This window comes from Microtus ochrogaster, chromosome 4, assembly GCF_000317375.1.
Source record: "Microtus ochrogaster isolate Prairie Vole_2 chromosome 4, MicOch1.0, whole genome shotgun sequence".
Classification (NCBI taxonomy): Eukaryota; Metazoa; Chordata; class Mammalia; order Rodentia; family Cricetidae; genus Microtus; species Microtus ochrogaster.
Window position 1 is genome coordinate 70,486,268 of NC_022011.1, and position 22,075 is coordinate 70,508,342.

At 42.8% G+C, this 22,075-nt stretch overlaps 1 protein-coding gene and 1 pseudogene across 2 annotated transcripts in view; one reads left to right on the plus strand and one right to left on the minus strand.

Moving 5' to 3' along the window:
• Window positions 1-22,075, minus strand: part of Ccdc148 (coiled-coil domain containing 148) — a 245,091-nt gene that overhangs the window by 94,262 nt on the left and 128,754 nt on the right. The gene's annotated exons all lie outside the window — the stretch shown is intronic.
• Window positions 15,085-15,579, plus strand: LOC102001880 (annotated as a pseudogene).

Consider the following 22,075-nt stretch of genomic DNA (forward strand, 5'->3'; position numbering starts at 1 on the left):
TCACACACTCACTCACACACTCACTCACACACTCACACACTCACTCACTCACTCACTCACACACTCACTCACTCACTCACTCACACACACTCACACACACTCACACACACTCACACACACTCACACACACTCACACACACTCACACACACTCACCTCTTGATGACACTCGCATTATCACTCTATCAGGGCTCTTTTACAAATGCCAAAAAGAGCATGGGAATGCTGATGTCTTGCATAGTGCTGATTTCATTTCCTTGGGAAAACAAGTCAAGGGGTTCTTGGATGGGGATGGTAGCTCTAGTTTTAATTCTCTAAGGAACCTCCGTATTATTGGTATTATCGTCATCGGGGCCGTTCACAGCCCCAGCAGCTCACAGGCCCCTCCCCTCTGCGTCCTCAACAGCACTTCCCTCATGTCGTCTTTTCTTTTAATTAATGAGTTTTCATTGGCAACTGCTAGAGTAATACATTTTCCTAAATAATACATTTTCCAATTACGTTAAAGATTTTATAAAGCACCTTCTAATTGGACCCATGATTTATGAAGTATTATAATACATTTCTTAGGAATTCAAGAAACAAAAAAATTTTCAAGTTTACAACAAAAACCGAACGGGGGGGAAAAATCTCAGAACTGCTGACTAGATCCGCTGACTCTTCAACAGCACATCACTCGGGGGCTGTTAACTGCAGATTTCTAAGGCACTGAGTCAGCTCCAGTGTACGCCTAAGCTGGGAGTCTTGGGCCTGCAGTCCACTGTGTAGGTAACGAAGTGTGTTAATTGCATTGCTGCACTTCCGCTTGATGCTCCGGATTCAGACTCTAAGCTTTCTTGTTCAGGCAAGTTCCTTCATATGCAGGAAAATGAAGCCTTCATGTGAAACACATAGCCAATCCAAAAGTTGCCTTTCAGTCCTCATGATTAGTCAAGGCGTTAATGTCAACCCCTCAAGGTATAGTGTGCTTCCGGAAAATTCTCATGAGAGATTGAAAGATATGATAGCTGCTAAGCATTGTGTGGGGGATTGCTGTTCTGTGGTACTGAGTTTCAGCTATGCAAGATGAACCATTGCTGAAAGATTCTAGCACTGCCTGTTGGAGAAGGCTGGTCCAGCAGCTCAGACCTGAGATTGTACAGGAGCTAGACCATCTCATTTCTTTTTGGTAAAAAAGTTGGCATCGAATGGTGACTTTTGCCCACCTGAACACCTTTTCGTTCGCCTTTTGGCCTTGACCAAACTTCTGGCTGTGCAGGTGTTGTGGTAACCAACTGCTCACAGCCATGCCCCAGCCGCAGCTCAATCTCACCTCACTGACACCTATACCTCTCACCGTCTGCTCCTGGGTTTCCTGTCCCCTGGCCCCCAGGTGGGAAATATTTTCAGGGGCTTGTGCATTCTAAAAGATGCATAGCTTTAGCAATAGCAGGGAGGGATACAGCCCATGACTAATGTTGGGTGGGAGCTGGTGTGTACCCCACTTCTCATTCGTCCTTAAGAACAACTTTGGAGCATGCTCTCTGGGGCTCCTCACAGCAGGCTCAGTGTTGTTCCCAAAAAAAAAGACCAGCAGGATAACACATCCAGGACATGGCCTTTTCTCCTGACTTTCAAAACCCTGTTTTCCTTCCTTGAGACCATTTGCCAAATTCAATTACCTGCATGCGAGCCCTTCACTGGACTATGTTTTAGGAAATACTCAGAAGTTGCCTTTGGAAGCACTTTAATTTTAAGGGAAAGTGACTACACCAGAGCATAGAGCCTATGCTAATTCTATAAGGGATAAAAGGACACATTGCCCCCTCTTTGGGTGATTATTATTTTTAGCCATATCTTGAGTAAAGCTAAATTGTGGGATTAAAAAATATGGTAGCATTGTCTCTTTTGTTGGAGCCACAAGAAGACATGCGACTAAAATATTTTGGATTTGGCAAAAGCAGTAAGATCAACTTAAAGGTTAGGATGAAAGCGATTTGTGTGTCTGCCACTGCCTTATTTCGCTTTTACATTTATAACGCCGCAGCCTTGTTGAATTTGTACAAGAATGAGGTGAATTTGCCTGGGAGTCAGCTCTAACGGGAGCAAGTGCTGTGTTCTCAAGGATTCACAGCAAGCCTGGTGAGAGGATCTGAACAACAGTGACCTTGTCACTCTGCGGGGAGGGGGATTGGTAAACAGCAAGCCTGTTCCCAGGATCCTGGTCACGCCAGTCACTAAAGCTGTGACCAGATGGTGCAGATGAGATCTACCCCGAAGCCACTCAGAGTGATCTGCAGTAGTTTGGGTTGTTGCCACTTTAAAAGCGGAGCCCATTTCTGGTGTGCCACATGGTGTCGCTTTTGTTAGGAGGCACAAGAAAGTGGGTGTGTTGGCTGTTTCTTGGGTGTTGACGTGACTACATCTGGAAGTAACTACAATCCAAGTGACCAGGAATACCTGTGAGGGATTTTTTTTTCTTAATTAAATCATTTGAAGTGGGACTCCCCTCTTGTAATTCAGATCTGTGAGGTGGAAGATACACCTTTAATCCAGATCTTCTGAGATGGGAAGGATCTGCCTTTCATCTGAGCCACACCTTCTTCTGGCAGACTCTATAAAAGACATATAAATGATGGAAGCTCTTTCTCTTTATATGCTCTCAGTCTTGCTGGCAAGGCATTCCTTCACTGGCAGTAGAGCCCACTTCAACACTGGCTCATACTGAAGATCGGCTGTGTGTGTAGCCTTATAGACTGAATGACTGCTGGATTTGTTGGAGGAGGCCACTTGTTCTCAGCCATCTGGCTATCTTAGACGCGAAATAATCACAGAAACTGTATTAATTAAATCACTGTTTGGTCTATTAGCTCTAGTTTCTTAATTGGCTAACTCTTACACCTTAATTTAACCCATTTCTATTAATCTGTATAGCATCACATGACTGTGGCTTACTGGGTAAAATTCCCAGCTTCTGTCTCTGGTGGCAGCTCCATGGCATCTCCCTCTCCGCCCTTCTCTCGGCATTCAGTCCTGTTTTCCCCGCCTACCTAAGCTCTGCCCTATCAACAGGCCAAGGCAGTTTCTTTATTCATTAACCAATAAAAGCAACACAAACAGAAGGATCCTCCCACACCATGGATTCTTGGACTTTTCCTTGGTAAACAGCCATTAGTGGATTAGCTGGACCACATCCTGTAAGTCATTCTAATAAATCCCATATACATACATATATATGCATATATCTACATGATAGAGATTTATTATATAAGTTCTACTTCTCTAGAGAATCCTGACCCAAAAAAAAAAAAAACCAGCGGGCCTACTGGAGATGATGCATTTCCCAAGTTTCCAACTCAACTCTTGGGCACATATCTTCTGCTACATATGGATTGATTATCTGCACAGGCACTTTGGGAGGGGGCATTTTTCCTATTCTGAAAACTGATGAGCCAGACAGAAGCTACCTTTGTGTACCCTATCATAGGGACAGCTAAGAGGCATCACAGGTAAGAGCTGGCAAAACACTCCTGAGCGGAAGGAGCAATCTAAGCCGAATGTGAGGTCAAGAAAATACAGAAGAGAAAATTATACAAATATATCCTTAATGTTTAGAATGATTAAGCACCACTGCCTGCATGAAATAGGCCCACTCATTGTTTCAATTTAATCAATATCACCTTCACTTTCACTACCTAATGGGATTAATGAAGCCAATTTTTAGCTACACTGAGAGTTTTATTTGTAGTCTCTAAGTCTCTCAGATAATAATTCACCATTATCTGAGCAGCTGGAAATATATCCATTTTTATTATACCGAAATCCAATGAGAAGAAAATGTTTCATATTTTTATTTAGGGGTTGATCTATCATTTAAATAATAACTTTTAAAACCAAATGTGCTGCTTTTGTCACAGAAGTAAATCCCTCTCCTGGTCTCTTCGATTCCCTTGCCACTTCAGCATGGAAATCTTAGGCATCTTGCCTCCTCTGGGCCTCTTTCCAGAACCTAGAGTTACCCTTACTGCTCTTTCTTTGTCCTCCTCTTCCTCCTCCAGTGAAAGAACAGGCCTGATGCTTGGCTGGCTAACATCAGGGCCAATTACATGTCATCCCTGAGATGAGATGAAAGGAGCTGGGCAGGTTTAAAGACAGGCTGCAAAGATGGTTTCCTACTGATAGCAGGAATTTCTGGAGAAAAGTCAAAAGGCTCTAAGTTAATTTCAGATAGGATAATCATCTTGAGTCAATCTCAGCGACAGGCAGAGAAAGTCCTGGGGACCAGGGACGGGGACTGAAAACCAGGCGCTGTGTGCAAGCTGGTCTCCTTGACAGAGGGACAGACTTCCCTCTCTGAGTCGCTGGTTCATGGAAGGTGAAGGATGGTTCTTGGAGAAACAGAATAAAGGATCTGAATGGAAGCAAGTAAGAAAAAGTACACAGCGACTGCCAATGCTTTGCTGATTCTTATCTTTGCCATTGCTAGGGAACTCTATGAGCTTAGCTGTCCATCACAGGGGCCAGTCTTTCTGCGAAGGCGGGGTAGACCAGAATTCCAAAGTTGCAGATCCCACCGCTGCAGACACAGGGTTGATATATAGAGAGGCTTAGTGCAGAGGCCACAGCAGCTGAGAGAAAGCCTGATGTGGGAGTTACCTCGTTTCTGGAACATTCAGTGGACGTTGAAGGAGAACTGGCCTAGACTCAACTGTGTCCACACTCATGCCTCTCCCACTCTATAGGATGGCATGAAATTCATAATGTATCTATCTCTGGAGCCTTAAAAGGCATCTTTAAAACTAAAGGCTTGTAGTAAGTATCTGAAAACAGTTGTTTCTTCAAATTAATCGCCCTACAATGTCCATATACACCACACCAGCCCATAATATCCCATAAATGTACACAGTAATTGTTTGTCAAAGATTCAAAGCCTTAGTGGCCTAAAAGGTGAATTCGCTTTTCTCTTCTAATGTGACATTATGACCTCAGAAGGGGGTGGAAAATGTGAGAAGCAAATAACCCACTATAAAAACAGGTCAAGGAAGAATTGTTTTCTGTACCACGAAGTATGGTTGTAGGTGTGCGCCCAGCAAGGATCAGAAGGAAATTGCTCATAAGAGTGTAGATGCTGTCAGGATAAAGGTGAAGAAGAGTGATATGTGTTCTTTATGGTGATGGCAGGTGCCATAGCTAGGGGACAGCAGTGGGGGAAGTGTTTTATGGTAGGTGCCAGTTCACACCCAATGTCTCAGGCCTCTTCAACCTGTGACGACACATGAAGTCACATCAGCATTGTGTACCAATGCATCCTCCACCACAGTCGCTCACTTTCACCATAGAGGGATGTCAAAGTCTGTCTGGGGCTTCATGGAGGATATAGTAACAAATGCGTGTATAACAGGCCTTTAGCCCACCCCCTGCAGACCTGGGAGTATCTGTCATCTCTGTTCTCATCAGCTACGCCTGCAGCAGCTCTCCATTGAACTCTCTGAATGCCGTGTCCTTCCCTCATGAAGCCATCACACCTAGAACAGCTAGACAGCCCTGAACTGACTTCCCTTCTGGTTTCTGAGCCACTCCGGGTCTGGGGTCCTTACAAACACAAGTCATACACACTCAACTCCTTGACTGAAAGACAGGGTCATGGTGCTGTTCCTCTAGCGTTACCTCTCTATCATCTGAGGCACCGGGATGCCTTGAGAGGTGAGCAGCATGGGGTTGTAGGCTCTGTTTTAGGCTTGGCAGGATGGTCCCTGCTAGCTTGCATCTTCTGGAGAACATTGTACTCCCTTATCAGTTCCGTGAAGAGGAGTCAAACCCTCAGCCACTATCTCTTCAGAGAAGATGCTAGCTGGCAGTTTCCTGGCCCCTGTTCTGGGCTCCCAGGCCACTAAGGCTGCCACATTCACAGCAATGTTCCAGGAGGGAAGTTACTTCACTTACAGGTAACTCCAGGTCACAAGTATTTCATGAACTTCAAGATTTTACTGTTTGTCAGTAGAGATCCCATTGTCTCTGGATGCAAATAATGCCTCTCTAGTTTAGGGGGTCTGATAATTTGACACACAGTATATGGACCTACGCATCACCTTTGAGCTTGAAGGAAATGCATACTTTCTAGTTCCACCCTAGAATCTGCACTTTAAAGACATTTCCAAGTGATTCATGTTTACATTAAAGTTTAGAAAGAGTGTTACAGATCACGTCCCTAGTATTTTCCATTTTACAAAATTATGTCCACTAACAGTGATACTACTCGATGGTTTGAATTATGAACAGACACCTAAGTCCTTCTATACGCGTAGCCATCACAGCCACTGTCACTCCACATGTAGGTGCGAGCATGTTTTCTGATGGTGTCACATCCAAACACCTTGCACAATCAAATACATATTTTACACTTGGTGCTAGTTTTTTAACGTGACATTAATGTTGAAACTGCATATGCTTTCTGTAGTTTTCATTTCGAGGCTGTAGATAAAGTTTTATGGAGTATTTGCTACAAATCCAAGGACACGGATTCTGAAAGAATTGACACCAAGAATTGCCAAGGTTATGTGAAGTCATTTAGCAAACTCTTGGGCGGCAGGGAAGCAAAAGGGTCAGAGGGGTGGTCTCAGGTTGCTTATTCTGGTAGCTGTTTTGAATTACGGATATTGGATCACAATATCCTGGTGTTGGGAACCACCGTGGAAGAAGGTGGCTGTGGCGCAAGTGAGTTAGACAAGTGAATGTAGACTAGGAAAGGAGTGGGCTGTGGAAAATCCGAAAAGCCACCATGAGAGAGGGGTCCAAGAGGACTAGGTCAGAGCCGGATGGATTTCCATATACTACAAAAGGTAGCAGAAAGGCTAGCCACAAATCTGAGTGCAGCTGAGAATGAGCAAGGCCAGCTCATTTTACCGTGGCAGATGCTAAAGGGGGGAAAAGAGGAAAGGAATAAACACTTTTTTTGCTCATTTTTCTTTGGGCAGTAGTTTCTTTTATTCCCACCTCCCCCAAGCAACCCTGTACACAGGAGAATGTCACTGTCTAGAATCTGCAAAATGACTGCCAGTCCTAAGGAAAATACCAGTGAACGCCAGCATTTGACTGGCCAGTTTTCTGTGACTCAATGACCTTTCTGTTTCTCACAGATAATAATTGGTCCCCTCTCCTACAACAGCATCAATGACAGAGAAATACAATGTTACTGTATTTTTTTCAAAGTCAAGGAAGTTAACACAACTGAGTGCTGCATTGTTGAGATATGGATCTACAATAGGTTTGCATCCAGAATACCTGTGCGCACAAGTGGCTACCATGCCGTTTGCTTCTAGGGAGCAATTAGGTTTTTCCTTTCTCAAAAATAGTAAAAAGAAGGCTTTGTTCGTAACACTTTTCTGTGGCTACACAGTAGGACATTTGGGAGAACAAAGGGACTTAACAGTTCGGTGGCTTGTTGGCGTTCTCTTTATTCTCCAGTCCCTGTCAATCTCATTTTATAATCAAAGTATATTCTTTGGAGATCTCTGACAGCTGGAAGTCAGGGTCGCAGTCGGTTATATTTATTCAATATATTTGTAAAGAGGTTCTTGATAGGGAAATTTTAAATTGGAAGGAAAATCCCCAGAGAAACTTTTATGGCCTCAGAAAAGTATAAGCTGTCATGGCGACTCTCAAATACTAATGCATTGTAATGAGGGCTTCCTCGCAGTGGAAGCTCTGGACAGCATCCCTGTGTGCACCTGCAGCAGCACCTGTCGGTAGTCAAGGAGTCCATGGTCTGAGCCTCTGCTCACTCGAAAAGACAAGAACTATCATTAGCTTCTCTTGTTTGCCCTTGCTCTTTCTTCTTCCTTGTCCCCTCTCACTTCTCCTCTCCCCAAATTAAAACGAATTTATTTAAACAATTGTCCTAAAACACTAGTATGTATTTGCAAAGTGATTATTTGCCTTGAAGCTTCTTAAGAAGCTGACCAGGTCAGGAGGGGGGAGCATGAGCTTAATGGGTTTGCATTCGAAGCTGCTTCATTTCGCTGGTGGGTAACTTTAGCATTGGGCATGTAGGTTATGTTAGGTGAGCTGAGACTCCATTCAGGTATCCACAGAGGCATTTCCACTATCACTGATGATGGCTTTCTTTTCAGGCATCTGAAATGCTGGGAACTAAGAAGGCATCTAATGTGGTCATTTATACACAGATAACCACGGCTCTGGGACAGGCAGGGACAGGGTCAGTAAGGTCATACTGAGCACCGTTATTTAAAGGTCACATTTGTTAGAGAGTATGTATGCCTTGTTAATATGGCAGATGGAAAAAAGTATAATGCTTCATGCTAACTACCAGTCTATAAATAAAATTGAAACTGCCCGGCTAACACTAGAAACTTAGTCACACATGCAAATCTACTAGAGAGATACTAAAATTGCATTTTACAAGCAAATCACAGAACTTATGAGATGGAGATAATTTAGTCCAAATCTCTTCTTTGACAAATGAAGTGTAGAGGCCTTGGGATGTTGCGATCTATTCACATCAACACGGTTAATACCATGGCAGAAACTATTATTCAAGAGATTCTTATGAAACAAAATTAAGACTAGTTATAGCTTTAAAAACAATTAGGACTTGCAAATCAATATTGAAAATGTATTAAATATGCCACCATTGAAGAATATTTCCAGGGTCACTGCACGTAGTTCCTCAAGATGAATGAACACACAGCACAGCTCAGGTGAGTCCATAGGCATGTGGGAGTTGGGCCGAGCACAAGCTGGGTGACTGTTCACAGCAGCCTTGGCCATTTCATAAAAGTCCCCACAAGTTAGGCTAATGTTTTACCATAGTCGGGGAGAATAGTAGTTGCACTAAATACACTACTGATTTTTAAAATGTTAAGTGGCCTTCAATGAGAGATGTACATGACAGATTGAGATTTCTCTACTCCAGCATTCTTCTCAATGGTTTTTCTCATATTTGCCCTTCTTTCCTACTTACCAAGACTTTACTGTCTTCTCCAGGACTTTTTTTTTTTTTTTGAGGTTCATCTTGCTGGAGTGGATGTCCACATGGACTTTTCTTCCTGCACCCATTCAATGGAGAAGGCTATATGTCTTCCTGTACTCCAGAACTACTTTTCAAATCTTTTTGCCTTTATAGTGTCCTTGACCACCCTAAATACGATCATCCTTTCAAATGGATGTAACATTACACTTCTAACTGGTTATTTAACCAAACATTATACTTCTGTCTTGGCTCTTTGGAAAGAGAAGAAAACATGATCTTCCTCCTAATGTTAAGAAGGTGTATTGAAATGCTATTTACAGCTGGGCAGTGGTGGTGCACACCTTTTTAATCCCAGCATTCAGGAAGCAGAGGCAGGTGGGTCTCTGGGAGTTCGAAAACAGCCTTGTCAACAGAGCAAGTTTGAGGACACCAAGGCTACACAAAGAAACTGTCTCCAAAACAAAAACAAAAAAGGGGGGAGCTGGAGAGATGGCTCAGTTGTTAAGAGCACTGACTACTCTTCCAGAGGATCCGGGTTCAATTCCCAGCACCCACAATGGTGGCTCACAACTGTCTGTAACTCTGTTCCAGGGGACCCAACTCCCTCACACAGACATGCATTCAGGTAAAATGCCAAAGCATATAAAAATAATAAACTTAAAAAGTAGGGAGAGGAGGAGGAGAAGAAATGTCATTTGCAGTTCTTTGGTCAAAAGTCACAAAGGGATTAAACTTCATTTTGGTCATGGTAACCTGCCAAATCTTCACCCACTGCCTACTACTGACATTTTCTCCAATGGTTTTCAAATAGAGAAAATAATGACTAAATGCTACGAGGTGTTTGCTAAATGCCAAGGATGCTACCTACCATGTGGTTAACACACATGGCCTCAGTTAATACAGCACAGTGGAATAAGGCTTTGTTTATTCTGTTTTATTCCAAAGCAACCGAGGCTTAGTGGGTTGGGTAACTTGTTCCATGTGAACAAACTTACAGGTAACTGGAGCCAAGTCAATCTTAACCAGAATCAACGGGCTAGCCACCACTCAAATAGCTCCAGCCTCAATCACTAAGATATCCATCCCTTTCTGACTCAATCCATAGACGGTCTGCAGGTAGCAGTGATTTTCTTTCTTAAAATATAACTCAATTTATTTGAAAATGGAATCAATAATGACTGATGAACGTTCTTCTGAATGGCTAAAAAAAAAAGTCAGATTTTTTTTTTAATTAGCAATACTAGCCACCAACAAGGTATTAGTTATATGTGATAAATGGAATTGGGGTTTGACGGCTTCTCAAAGCTCTGGCTTTTTTTGTCATAAGCTGAGCAGCAAGCACAGGTAGAGCCACCCTCTGACAGGGGCAGGAGGAGCATCCCTCAGGAAGACTGGGTAGGATCAAGTTTTGAATAGCTGTTCCAGTAGAACCTGGTTTTTACCACAGAAGGACTTTTGTTAGAAGCAGCTACAGCTCAGCAAGCTTAGATCAAGGTGCAGAGTTCAGGTTCAAAAAAAGGGTAGACATCTGAGAAAAATGACCTCTGGGCTGGGACTTTGAATAATTTCAGTGATTCAGAAATCTTAGCCACTGAAAGCCGAGTCTGGGCAACACCATGACACCCCGCCTTGAGAGGAAGAAAGTTATTCTAAAGCTTTGGGCCTGGCCTTTTAATGCTTTCATGCATATGAAAGGAACATGTTCCCAGGAAGAGGGATGCCATCATCTGGTATCAGATTATTTCCAGGAGCATTTAATTCAGTAACTATCAAATTCCCAGAGCATGGGCAGCATAGAAATACACATAGAAAAGACAGAATCAGTAAGGACGAAAAGTTATCTGTGAAAATTACCAGAAACAGTCTATAAAACAAAAATATACACTATGATCATAGAGATACAAGTTGAACTTGAAATTTTAAGGAAGCAATTCAAACTTGTGGGAGAAAAGGCACACAAGGAGTATGAAAATGCCATTATGAAACTCATCACTTTGCTCAATGAATACACGTTAATAACAAGGTTCAAGAGCTTTAACCACGGTACTCTGTGTGAATAGATAAAGCTGCTCTCAGCAGACATGAGTTATTAAATGAAAATCTCATTGCCAGCGGTGAGCTAATTCCTATGAGTTTATTAGCCAAGGGAAGGCCTCTTAAGTCAGCAAAACAATACAGGATATTGCCACTGCTCTTGGTGGGCCATCAAAACTAGAAGATAATAAGGCCTTATTGTTGAATATATCATATTTTGGTTGGAGGACATAAATTAATTTATTAACTTGGAAACTCCTTCCCTGGGGCTAGCTTTCATAGTACCAGAAGGTGCTGTTCTGTGACTGCTGGGGAGAAAGGTCATCAACGGGCTTACTGCACTGTGGACACCACTGACCTAGCGTGGAAGCTGTAGCCACTGGTGCAATAGTAGCAAGGTTGTTAAAAGCTGTCTTCTGTGCTTTTGTATTGCTGTGAAGAGGCACCATGACTGTCTAAATTAGGATTTCTATTGCTGTGAAAAAACGGGACCAATGGCACCTCTTACAAAGAAAAAGCATTTAATTGGGGACAGCTTAGTTTTAGAGGTTTACCCCATTATCCTCATGATGAAAAGCATGACAACTTGCAGGCAGACATGGTGCTGGAGAAGGAGCTAAAAGTTCTACATCTTGATCCACAGGAAGTGAACTGTGTTCCACACTAGATATAGTTTGAACATATGAGACCTTCAAAGATTGCCCCGCAGTGACACAGTTCCTCCAACAAGATTATAGCTTCTCCAAAAAGACACACCTTCTAACAGTGCCACTCCCTATAGGCAAGCATTTAAACATATGAGGCTATGGGGGCCATACATATTCAAACCACTGTGTTTCACTTCCTGGCCCCCATAGGCTTGTAACCACAACATAATGCAAAATGTATTTAGTTCAATTTCAAAAGTCCCCATAGTCAAACAGTTTCAACAATGTTGAAAAGTCCAAAGCTCAAAGTCTCTTCTGAGATTCATGCAATCTCTTAACTGTAATCCCCTATAAAAACAAAATCAAAAAGCAGATCACATACTTTTGCAACACAGGATGTACATAACCATTCCAAAAGGTAGGGAAGAGAGCATAGTGAGGAAACTCACTGGACCAAAGCAAGACAGAATAGCAGCCAGGGAAATTCCAAACTCTGTATCTCCATGTATGATGTAAAAATGCTCTTCAGATCTCCAAATCCATCTAGCTTTGTTGTCTGCAACACACTTCTTTTTCTTGAACTGGTTCCCACTCCCTGTTAGCAACTTTACTTGGCAGGTATCCCACAGCTCTGGCATCTCCAACATCTTTTTTCTTCAAGGCAATTCAGGCTTCAACTTCACGGCTTCACACAATGGCCTCTCTAGGCCTCCATTCGAGGACACCCCTGACACATGCCTGGCCTCTGCAGCTTTCCTTAGTCACAGAGGAAGATTCAATAAGCCCTCTCTTCTATCCTCAACACTAAAGCCAGAACCACATGGCCAAAACTGCCAAATTCTGTTGCTTACTGGTGCTGGAAAATACTCCCCTGACTCAATTATGTCTTCACCAACTTGCTGTTTTCAATGGTGTTTACTTCACTGCCTAAGCTTGGATGTTCTTGCAACTGGATCTGTAGAGCAGGCTGGCCTCAAACTCAGAGACCCCCCCCCCAGCCTCTCTGCCTCTGGAGTACTGGGATTAAAGGCATACACAACCACCCCTGGTTCTAAGCTTCTCTTGGGTTCCTTTTAACAAAGTAGAAACTTAACTGGGTGGATCTTTCCCTGATGTCACCACTCTCTTTATTCTATTTCTTAATCTGTTTACCTTCTTGAACACAGGACTTAGATCCAATTCTCTTCCTGATACTTTCTCCTCAAATTGTACATTTTGTTTTTCCTTTCTCAGCTTGCTCCTTTTCCTTATAAATCTTCATTAGAGTTGACACTAATAACCACATGACAGAGTCAATACCAGGCTGTTTTGAGATTTCCTCTGCCAACAGAATTAATCCAAACCTCTTTTCTATGGCCTTTGGAAGGCTCTTCTGAAAAGGGCAAAAAGCAGCCTCATTCTTCAACAAAATATCACAAGACCCATCTCTAGGCCACATACTAACATTTTTCTCTGAAACCTCTTGACCCTGGCCCCCACAGTTCAAATCACCCTCAGCACCACTGTCTTCCATGTTCCTACTAGGATAGTTCATTAATCCGCACTTAAAGCATTCAACTGTTTTTTCTAATACTTAGTCTCAAAGTCTGTATTCCTCCAAAAACATGGTCTAGGACTATTACCACAATAACCTAGTCCCTGGTAGTAACTTCTGTCTTAGTTAGGATTTCCATTGTTCTAAAGAGGCACATGACCAATGGCAGCTCTAATAAAGGGAAACATTTCATTGGGACTGGCTTATACCTTCAGAGGGTTAGTCAATTATCATCATGGCAAGAAGCATGGCAACATGCAGGCAGACAACACAGTGTTGGAGAAGGAGCTGAGAGTTCTACGACTTGATCCACAGGCAACAAGAAGGGAACTGTGTCCCACACTGGGCATGGCTTTGAGCATATGAGACTTGCAAGCCTGCCCCCACAGTGACACACTTCCGTCATCAAGGCCATAGCTTTTCCAACTAGGTCACACCTTCTGACAGCACCACTCCCTATAGGCCAAGCATTCAAACAGGTAAGTCTATGTATGGGGGCCATACCTATTCAAACCACCACAATAACCAAGACAACTTATAAAAGCATCTAATGGGGGACTTGTTTAGTTTCCTAGGGTTAGTCCATGATCATCATGGCAGGCAGGCATGGCACTGGAGAGCAATAGCTGAGTGCTTACATTCTGATCCACAAGCCAGAGGCAGAGAAAGAGACAGCAAGCCTGGGCTTGGCATAGACTTTTAGAACCTGAAAGCCTACCTCCAGAGGCACACTTCCTCCAATAAGACCACACTTCCTAATTTTCCCTATACAGTCCACCAACTGGCAACCAAACATTGAAATATATGAGCCTGGGGAGGTACTCTCATTTAAACCAACACAAGAGATAACCAGTTTCTAATTTGAGACCTGTTCCATAGGAGGTGACTCATACCTAGAACTATAAACCTGGTCAAAAGCCATGGCAGGAAAAGTCCCAGACTCTAAAGGGCAAGCAATTACTATTCTTTAGTGAAATGGACATAATCTGCCCATTAAACTGCCTTCTAAATGTTTATGTTTATAGCAATCAGTTAGTATAAGTATCAGTTTTGATCAGAGTGGCAGTTACTGCAGGGACTCAAAAAACATAAAAGCCGAAAAACAGAACTGATAGCCTGTACAAATGTTAAAGGAGTTATCAACCACTTTCTGATTGAATTTAAGTCCTGCTCTGTGCAATGAAACCCATACCTGGCATCATATTGGGACCAACAACCTGTGTCTACACATGTCATGGGCCATAGATGAGAACACACTACTATTCTGATAAATAAATGCTATATTATAAATGACTTATTATATCCATAGATTGTGTTGAAATAATAGCGGTGAGGCTGCGTCCCTGCACCCGGCCTCCCGCTCGGCTAGCTTTACCCGAAATAATTACACGGAAACTGTATTCTTTTAAACGCTGCTTGGCCCATTTCTATCTAGCCTCTTCTAGGCTAACTCTCACACCTGGACTAGCCCATTTCTAATAATCTGCTATAGCCCACGAGGTGGCTTACCAGAGAAGATCTTAACCTGCGTCTGTCTGGAGTGGGAGAATCATGGCGACTCACTGACTCAGCTTCTTTCTCCCAGCATTCTGTTCTGTTTTCTCCACCCACCTAAGGGTTGGCCTATCAAATGGGTCTAGGCAGTTTCTTTATTAATAAGAAATCACTCCCACATCAAGATTGGTTTTCTCTCAACCCTCATCAGAGAAGCTTCCTTTTTCTGTAGATGGTGATTAACAGGCCTGCAGCTAGTCAAGGTACAGGACATAGGAGATTGGGGAATGTTCAGCCCCAAATGAGTTAACATTGCACCCTTCTGCCAAGGGTCAGGGATCCATCATGGAAGAGGAAATGGAAAGACTTTAAGAGTCAGAGGTACCCCTCTTTCCTTTCTGCCACCACCATGCCATCCAGACTGAGGAAGACCTGGAAACTCCGGGGCCACATGAGCCACGGCCATGGCCGCATCGGTAAACACCGCAAGCATCCGGGAGGACGCGGGAACGCTGGAGGCATGCATCATCACAGGATCAACTTCGACAAATATCATCCAGGTTACTTCGGGAAAGTTGGGATGAGGCATTACCACTCAAAGAGGAACCAGAGCTTCTGCCCGACTGTCAACCTGGATAAACTGGACGCTGGTCAGTGAGCAGACCCGGGTCAACGCTGCCAAGAACAAGACTGGAGTTGCTCCCATCATTGATGTCATGCGATCGGGCTACTACAAAGTTCTGGGGAAGGGAAAGCTCCCTAAGCAGCCTGTCATCGTGAAAGCCAAATTTTTCAGCAGAAGAGCTGAAGAGAAGATAAAGGGTGTTGGAGGTGCCTGTGTTCTGGTGGCTTGAAGCCACTCAGGGAGGCCAATTAAATGCTAACACTTTCAAAAAAAAAAAAAGAGTCAGAGGTAGTGGGTGGCCACCAGGAGACTATCTTCTAGACACAGCAGAGCAAAGTCACACATATGAACTCTGCAGCTACGACAGCATACACAAGACTTGCTCACACTCAAGCCAGACAAACCCCCAACATGGAGGGCGGAGGTGAGCCTGGAACTCCATCCCTAGTGAGGCTGTACTGATGATTAATAGCTGCTGTGAGGGAGAGAGTCAGTTTTCTGTAACGTGTGGCCCCTGGCAGGTCAACCCTGTTCCAGTAAAGAACCACATGTCCAAGAGGGAATGATCAGCACAAATTGGACTTGACGGGGTTTGCAACAAGGATGAAGACACGAAACTGGGTGTGGGGGGATGGGAGTAGATCAAAAAGGAGTGGAGAGAAGTGATATAATCAAAATACAAGCGTGAAATTCCAGTAATAAAACCCTTCAAAATAAAAAATAAAGTTAAAGAACTGATAGGCTATCATGCAAAGATGTAGGAATTAGTGTGAGACTAACCAGGCAGGATGATTTGCTCTACAATAATTCAAGGCTAATTATAAAGCTATGTGAATTAAGACAGGATAGCACTGGCCCATGGTCGCAGACAGACAAATGAAACAGAACGGAGGGGCTGGAAATAGATCCGCACATTTATAGTCGGTTCCTGTTCGGTGCAGATGGAACTGCAGGGCAGTGGGAAAGTACAGAATAAGCTGCTAGGACAACTGGCCATCCTTGCGAGGAACAGTAGAATTGGGCCTCTTTCGTGCACTAAGAAAGCATCCCAAGCAGATCATAGGCCTGGATATCAAAGGCAAAGCAGCAAAACTTCTGGAAGATCAAAAGGAACATGGGCACTCAGACTGAAAAAGGATTTCTTGCACAAAACATAAAAGCACCAGCCATACAGAACAAGGATGCTTACATATTTCCTAAACACAACAGGTGAGACCTTTGCGTTCGCAGCTCCTTCTGTGTGGGCAGCATTTCTCCTAAGTGTTTCCTTCTTACCTTTCTCCAAGATTCGCCTGCACTCAGCTCCTCAAAGAGGTTTCCCAGTCTGTGAATTACTAAGATCTTCCCCTTCCAGCTCCTGTGTGCTTTTCTTTGCTTAGCACGCACCTCTCTTAGGCACAGATATTGTATGTCACTCAGACTTCCAGAAGGTAAGACCCACGAAGTTTGGAATTTGTGATTCTTTCCCATGTACTTCATCGAGTGTTAGCATGAGACCAGCACTCACTAAGTGCATCCCCTGAATGGACAAGTTTACCCATCCTCCCTCCCTTTCCATCCACGCAATAACGACAACAAAAGCATGGCCCCCTGTCTCTTTCTCCTCCCTCACACAGTCCTGTACATTTCACTTCCTAAATACCCTCTGCCCCTTCTTCTGTTATCACTGTAGTTCAAATGTCCACCATCCCTCTTAGACTGTAGCAATGGAGGCTCAGCTGTCCTTAGACCCCTTTTCATCAAACTCATCCTTTTTCTCACCAACCCCAGTGTATCGGCAATCTTAAAGCATGTCCCTCCTCTGCCAGAACCTAACGGCTCCCATCACACATCTACAATAGACTGCTCTCTTTGATGTTGTTCACAAGACTCTGCAAGATCTAGTACCTCATTAACTTGTCTTGCCTTACTCGCTGACCGATAAATTAAGAAGGATATAGAACTGGTTTTGTACTCCAGCACACTGTTTATGAAAAAAAATGACTATTATCAGTGTCTAGGATGTCTTCCCATGCTTGCATGGGAGCGGATGTCATTCTTTGGCTGTTGTTTAATTGGTGGCCTCCTCCATGTTGACCACTACAACCCACTCCTCCTATAGATTCCTTCCTTTCTCCTAGAATCTCTCACAGGATTTATCACCCTCCAAGATGACTGTTTCTACATCTCTTGTCTCTTCTACAGGAAGCTGAGCTCCCTAAGGATGTTCTACTCATCTCTTAATGCCTTGTCTCTATAACAGTGCCTGACACATGGGGCGGGGTGGTGTACAAAGGCCTGTTGTTGAATGAGGAAATGAATGACTTACATAGTGTCAAAGAAACATGATTTTGTAAAAATCAGAAAGTATATTAGTCATAAGCAACTTAGCCGCTTTCAAATACTCAGGCATTCAATACATACCTTTTACAAATCCCATTCTTGTCAAAGTAACGAACTAGGCAAAGAGCCCAGAAGAATCATTTTAACTGTCTCGTGTGGTTCTTTCATGCCCGGAAAGTTGATTCTCTTTATTACAAACGCCTCCGGCACTGACAGATCATTTTCTCAGGGTTGTGTTGCTGTGGTCGTTTGTTTAACTTTAGTCCTTTCCTATTCTGTCTGCCTTTCTCACTCACAGAAAGAGAATTTGCATCAGGCCACTACAGCCAAACGGTTACAAGACCATACATACAGGAAAGACTCAAATGATTATTTTTAGATGTTTTCAAAAGGGATTTTTTCTTGGGAGTCCATAGGAAACTACTCTAACTGGAATCATTTGGACTACAACCAGTCTGATAGCCAACCCCAAGAGGACACTGCTCAGAGTGCCAGAAGCTCTACTAGGTGGGATATACTTGAACGTCACTGAAATAGAAACAGATTTTTTTCTAATAAATGATGGGCTTATTTTCTTTTGTGTTGCCCAGGGAATTCTATGAAAATAAACAGTACATTAAAAGATAATCCTAGCCTGCACATTTGCAAACCATCAATACTATTTCACGATGCTTTTGATGAAAGCTCTTCCATGCTCTCCAGGGTAAAAGCAAGGAGTCAGGACCTGACTCTTTCTGCACAATTATCCCTTCACTCAGCACCTAATGACCCGCCAGTAAGACGACGCCAGAGTGAAAGGCAGATCTGTCTTCTGAGTTCCTAATGGCAGAAAACATGTGTGTGTGTGTGTGTGCATGCATGTGTGTGCGTTATAACACAGAGCCCTGGCATTATGAAAACGGTGGGAACTGTCTCATGCACAACTGTTCAGCTAAGTTAATGCTATCAACACATTTCATGATGAAATTTGCTTAGTTGTGAACATCAAAGATGTAGGAGATGTGGACATACACGGTATATAGCAAAATCCCTCCCCGGTACAGGTTAGTGGCAGTATTTACTGAGTACCCTATGGATCAGGATGGGGAACAGCCAAAGCAAGCTGGCTAGCCAGACTCATCTTTTAAGTGAGCCTTGGGTTCAATGAGAACCTGCCTCAGCAAATCTTATGGAGACCAATTAAGGAAGATTCTCTGAATCAGCCTCAGACCTCTACATGCCTACAAACACCTGTGCATGCACACTTGTGTATCACTATGCATGCAAACATGCATTCACACTGCACAAACAGAACTCACACAGATACATTCAAAATGAATTTTTTCTTATTATTTGAGACTTCTTTATAAATCTGATTCTTTCATTAGAAATTAAATATACAAATATATTTTGTTGATTAACCTGTCTTTTATTGCCTTACTTGTGTCTTTTGATCATTTTGAAGATATCTAATCATTGTTTTTCTTTTAGAGATAATACATCTGGTGTCATGTCTAAGGCATCTTTTTCCAACTCAAGATTGTAAAACTTTCCCTTATGCTATCTTTACATGTAGGTCTATGATCCTTGGATCATGTTTTGTAAAGGGCATGAGGCCTGACTTGAGGGATTTGTGTGTACATAAGGTGGACAGTCAGTGGTCTACGACAATTGTCCACTTTGGATTAATTAACTTTATATCTTGGTTGAAAACCAACTGGGCTATAAAGTATGGATTTATTTCTGGATCTCCTATGCTGTTCCATCAGACATATTTATGATTCTCTTTAAGTTGCCATGTCTCTGTTTTTCACAGGTATTTTTAAAACCCTTACTTTGCATCTCCCAGTTGGGACTTCCCCTCTTTAATTCTCCAGAACTCGACATTACAGCTGGCTTATTTTTTTAATGCACACAGTCACAGTAAGATACAAACATCTATATCCCAGACCAAGTACCTTCATTTGCAAAACATCTTGTGAGATATTATGACTTGCCATTGAGATATAAGGCTCTCATCATAAAGAACATTAAAAGGTACAGCCTCTTTAAAACTTTATAAACTAGACCCAAGGCAGACAAATCAGCCTTTAGAACCAAGGCATTTCAAGAGTTGGACTACTTGCAATATTTTACTTGGAAACAAGTATGTAGGTTCAGCAAGTATTCAAACCCTGTAGAATTTTAATTAGCTACCTGCCAAGACCCACGAACAGTACAAACTAGCCACACGTAGGAAAAGCTATCAGCTGCTGTGACCGAAGAAAGACCTTCTGGCATTGATCCTAGGGTTCCTAGGGGCTCCCTTGCCTCGCTCAATGTTACACCTACATATTCCCCACAGGAACTTTTCTACAAATGCCTCCCCACTGTAGGGCCTATGAGGAAGAACACCATGCCAACGCCGATTATGCTGATGGTGCATGGCATAGTCAGCTGTGCCAAGGCATTAATAAGTAAACGTCTGAAGTTGGCAAAAACTGTTGGATCTTTAATTCATGTGGTACACTGAACATCTAACTTCTCCAGTTATCATCTTTTCCCGCTGCTCTAACCAAGGAGGTATATTACGTATGAATAACTAACATATAAGATTTAACTTCTATATCTTCTACTACTCAGCAAGTATTTCCTGGGACAACAGCAGAAATTTAAATAAAAGTAAATAAAATACATGGGCACTAAGGCTACTGTGTGAAGGACACATCCTTTGTATATGGTCAAGTAGGCAAGTGGCTGACAGTTAAGCCTGGGAGACCACTTCTGACTCCAAGGTAACCTGAAGGTGTAGGGTCTTTTGTCTGCAGAATCTGTTCCTGCATGTGCTGTGCTACAGTTTGAATGTGAACGTCTCTGCAAGCTCATATGTTCGAATGCTTGGTCCCCAATCAATGATCCTGTTTAGGAGGTTATAACACTGTTAGAAGGTGGGTTCTTTCTGGAAAAAGTAAGTCATGAAGGAAGGTGGCTTTGAAAATGGCAGCCTAGCCCTGGTTCTGGCTAAAGGTCTCTGCTTCCTGGTCTCCTACTTGTGCTGGGCTAGAATTTCAGTTCCAAACCTGTCCAGCACTGTGTTCTCTGGTATCTATTCTTTGTTGGTCTTTTGGCATTCCCCTGTACATTCAGAGATTACAGAATGGAAACAGGCCTAAGGATTGTCTCTATACACATTTTGGAGTAACATAATATCCTCTCCACCCTGCCGGGCGGTGGTGACACACACCTTTAATCCCAGCACTTGGGAGGCAGAGGCAGGCGGATCTTTGTGAGTTCTAGGCCAGCCTGGTCTGCAAGAGCTAGTGCCAGGACAGGCTCCAAAGCTACAGAGAAACCCTGTCTCGAAAAACTAAAAAAAAAAAAAAAAAAAAAAAAAAAAAAATCCTCTCCACCTTAAATCCACCTCCCTTTGCAGCCCACATTCTCCTATCAATGCTGTCTTCTCCACTTATGTGATATCCCTCTGCATTCCATATTAAAAATAGTTTCATGAAGAAACTAAGAGTGAATATTATTTTACAACTAAGCATTGGTTGTCAAATACATACAAAAAATAATAAATTTAACTATATAGTTTCAATGAGAATCAAGCCCATACAAGTTATTCATTACCCTGAAATTACTCTCCAAAAAGACTCTATCTGGATTTTAGTATTTCATATCAGATTGGTGGAACCCAATTCCAAGGCTATTCTCCAAGAAGAGGAGGCTGAAGCACCTAGATATAGTAGGGAGGGCCTTGGATCGTCCTCCCAGCAATGTGCGTGACTCTCTCTTTGGAGTGGATGGGTAAGTGAAGGAAATGGGAGGAGGAGGAGAAGGGAGTGGGAACTTGGATTCATATGTATAATGAAAAAAAGTTTGTTTTCTTTTAAAAAAAAAAGAGGAAATTGAAGGAAGAGGAAGTTGATAGAACTGATGCAATGAGGGGCCCCTATCATGGGGAGTGAGCTCAGATGCTGCTTATTTAAAACTCCATTGTCTAGCTCACACTATCTCATCTCCATCACTATTAGGATTTCATATCCAAGTCATACAACCAACTAGAAATGGGAACAGGGGCATAAAAATGAGATGAGAGGAAGAGAACCACTACCCGGGTAATTTTATCCCTGCCTGACATACACCCCAGCTTTAAAGGCAGCCACGTTTTATTTTTGAAACTACATCTTAACATATACAGTGTTGATAATTATACTATACTTTGCTTCCTAATGACTTTGCCCATGATATACTTGCCTCTACAGCAAGCTTCCTCATAAATAAAGCAGAAAGAAGGTAATAGAAACATCACTATGCCAGGAGGTATTGAGAAGGGAGAAAAATGACTGCAGCTTATCTACTTCCCTTCAGCAGAATTTACTGAAGATCTATCATAGGCCAAAAATTGGAAAATGTATTGGGAAAGGAGGTACCAAGAGGAAGAAAACGGGATGCTGCTTGCCAGTGTGTTGCTAACATGGGGTTCTCAGTGTGC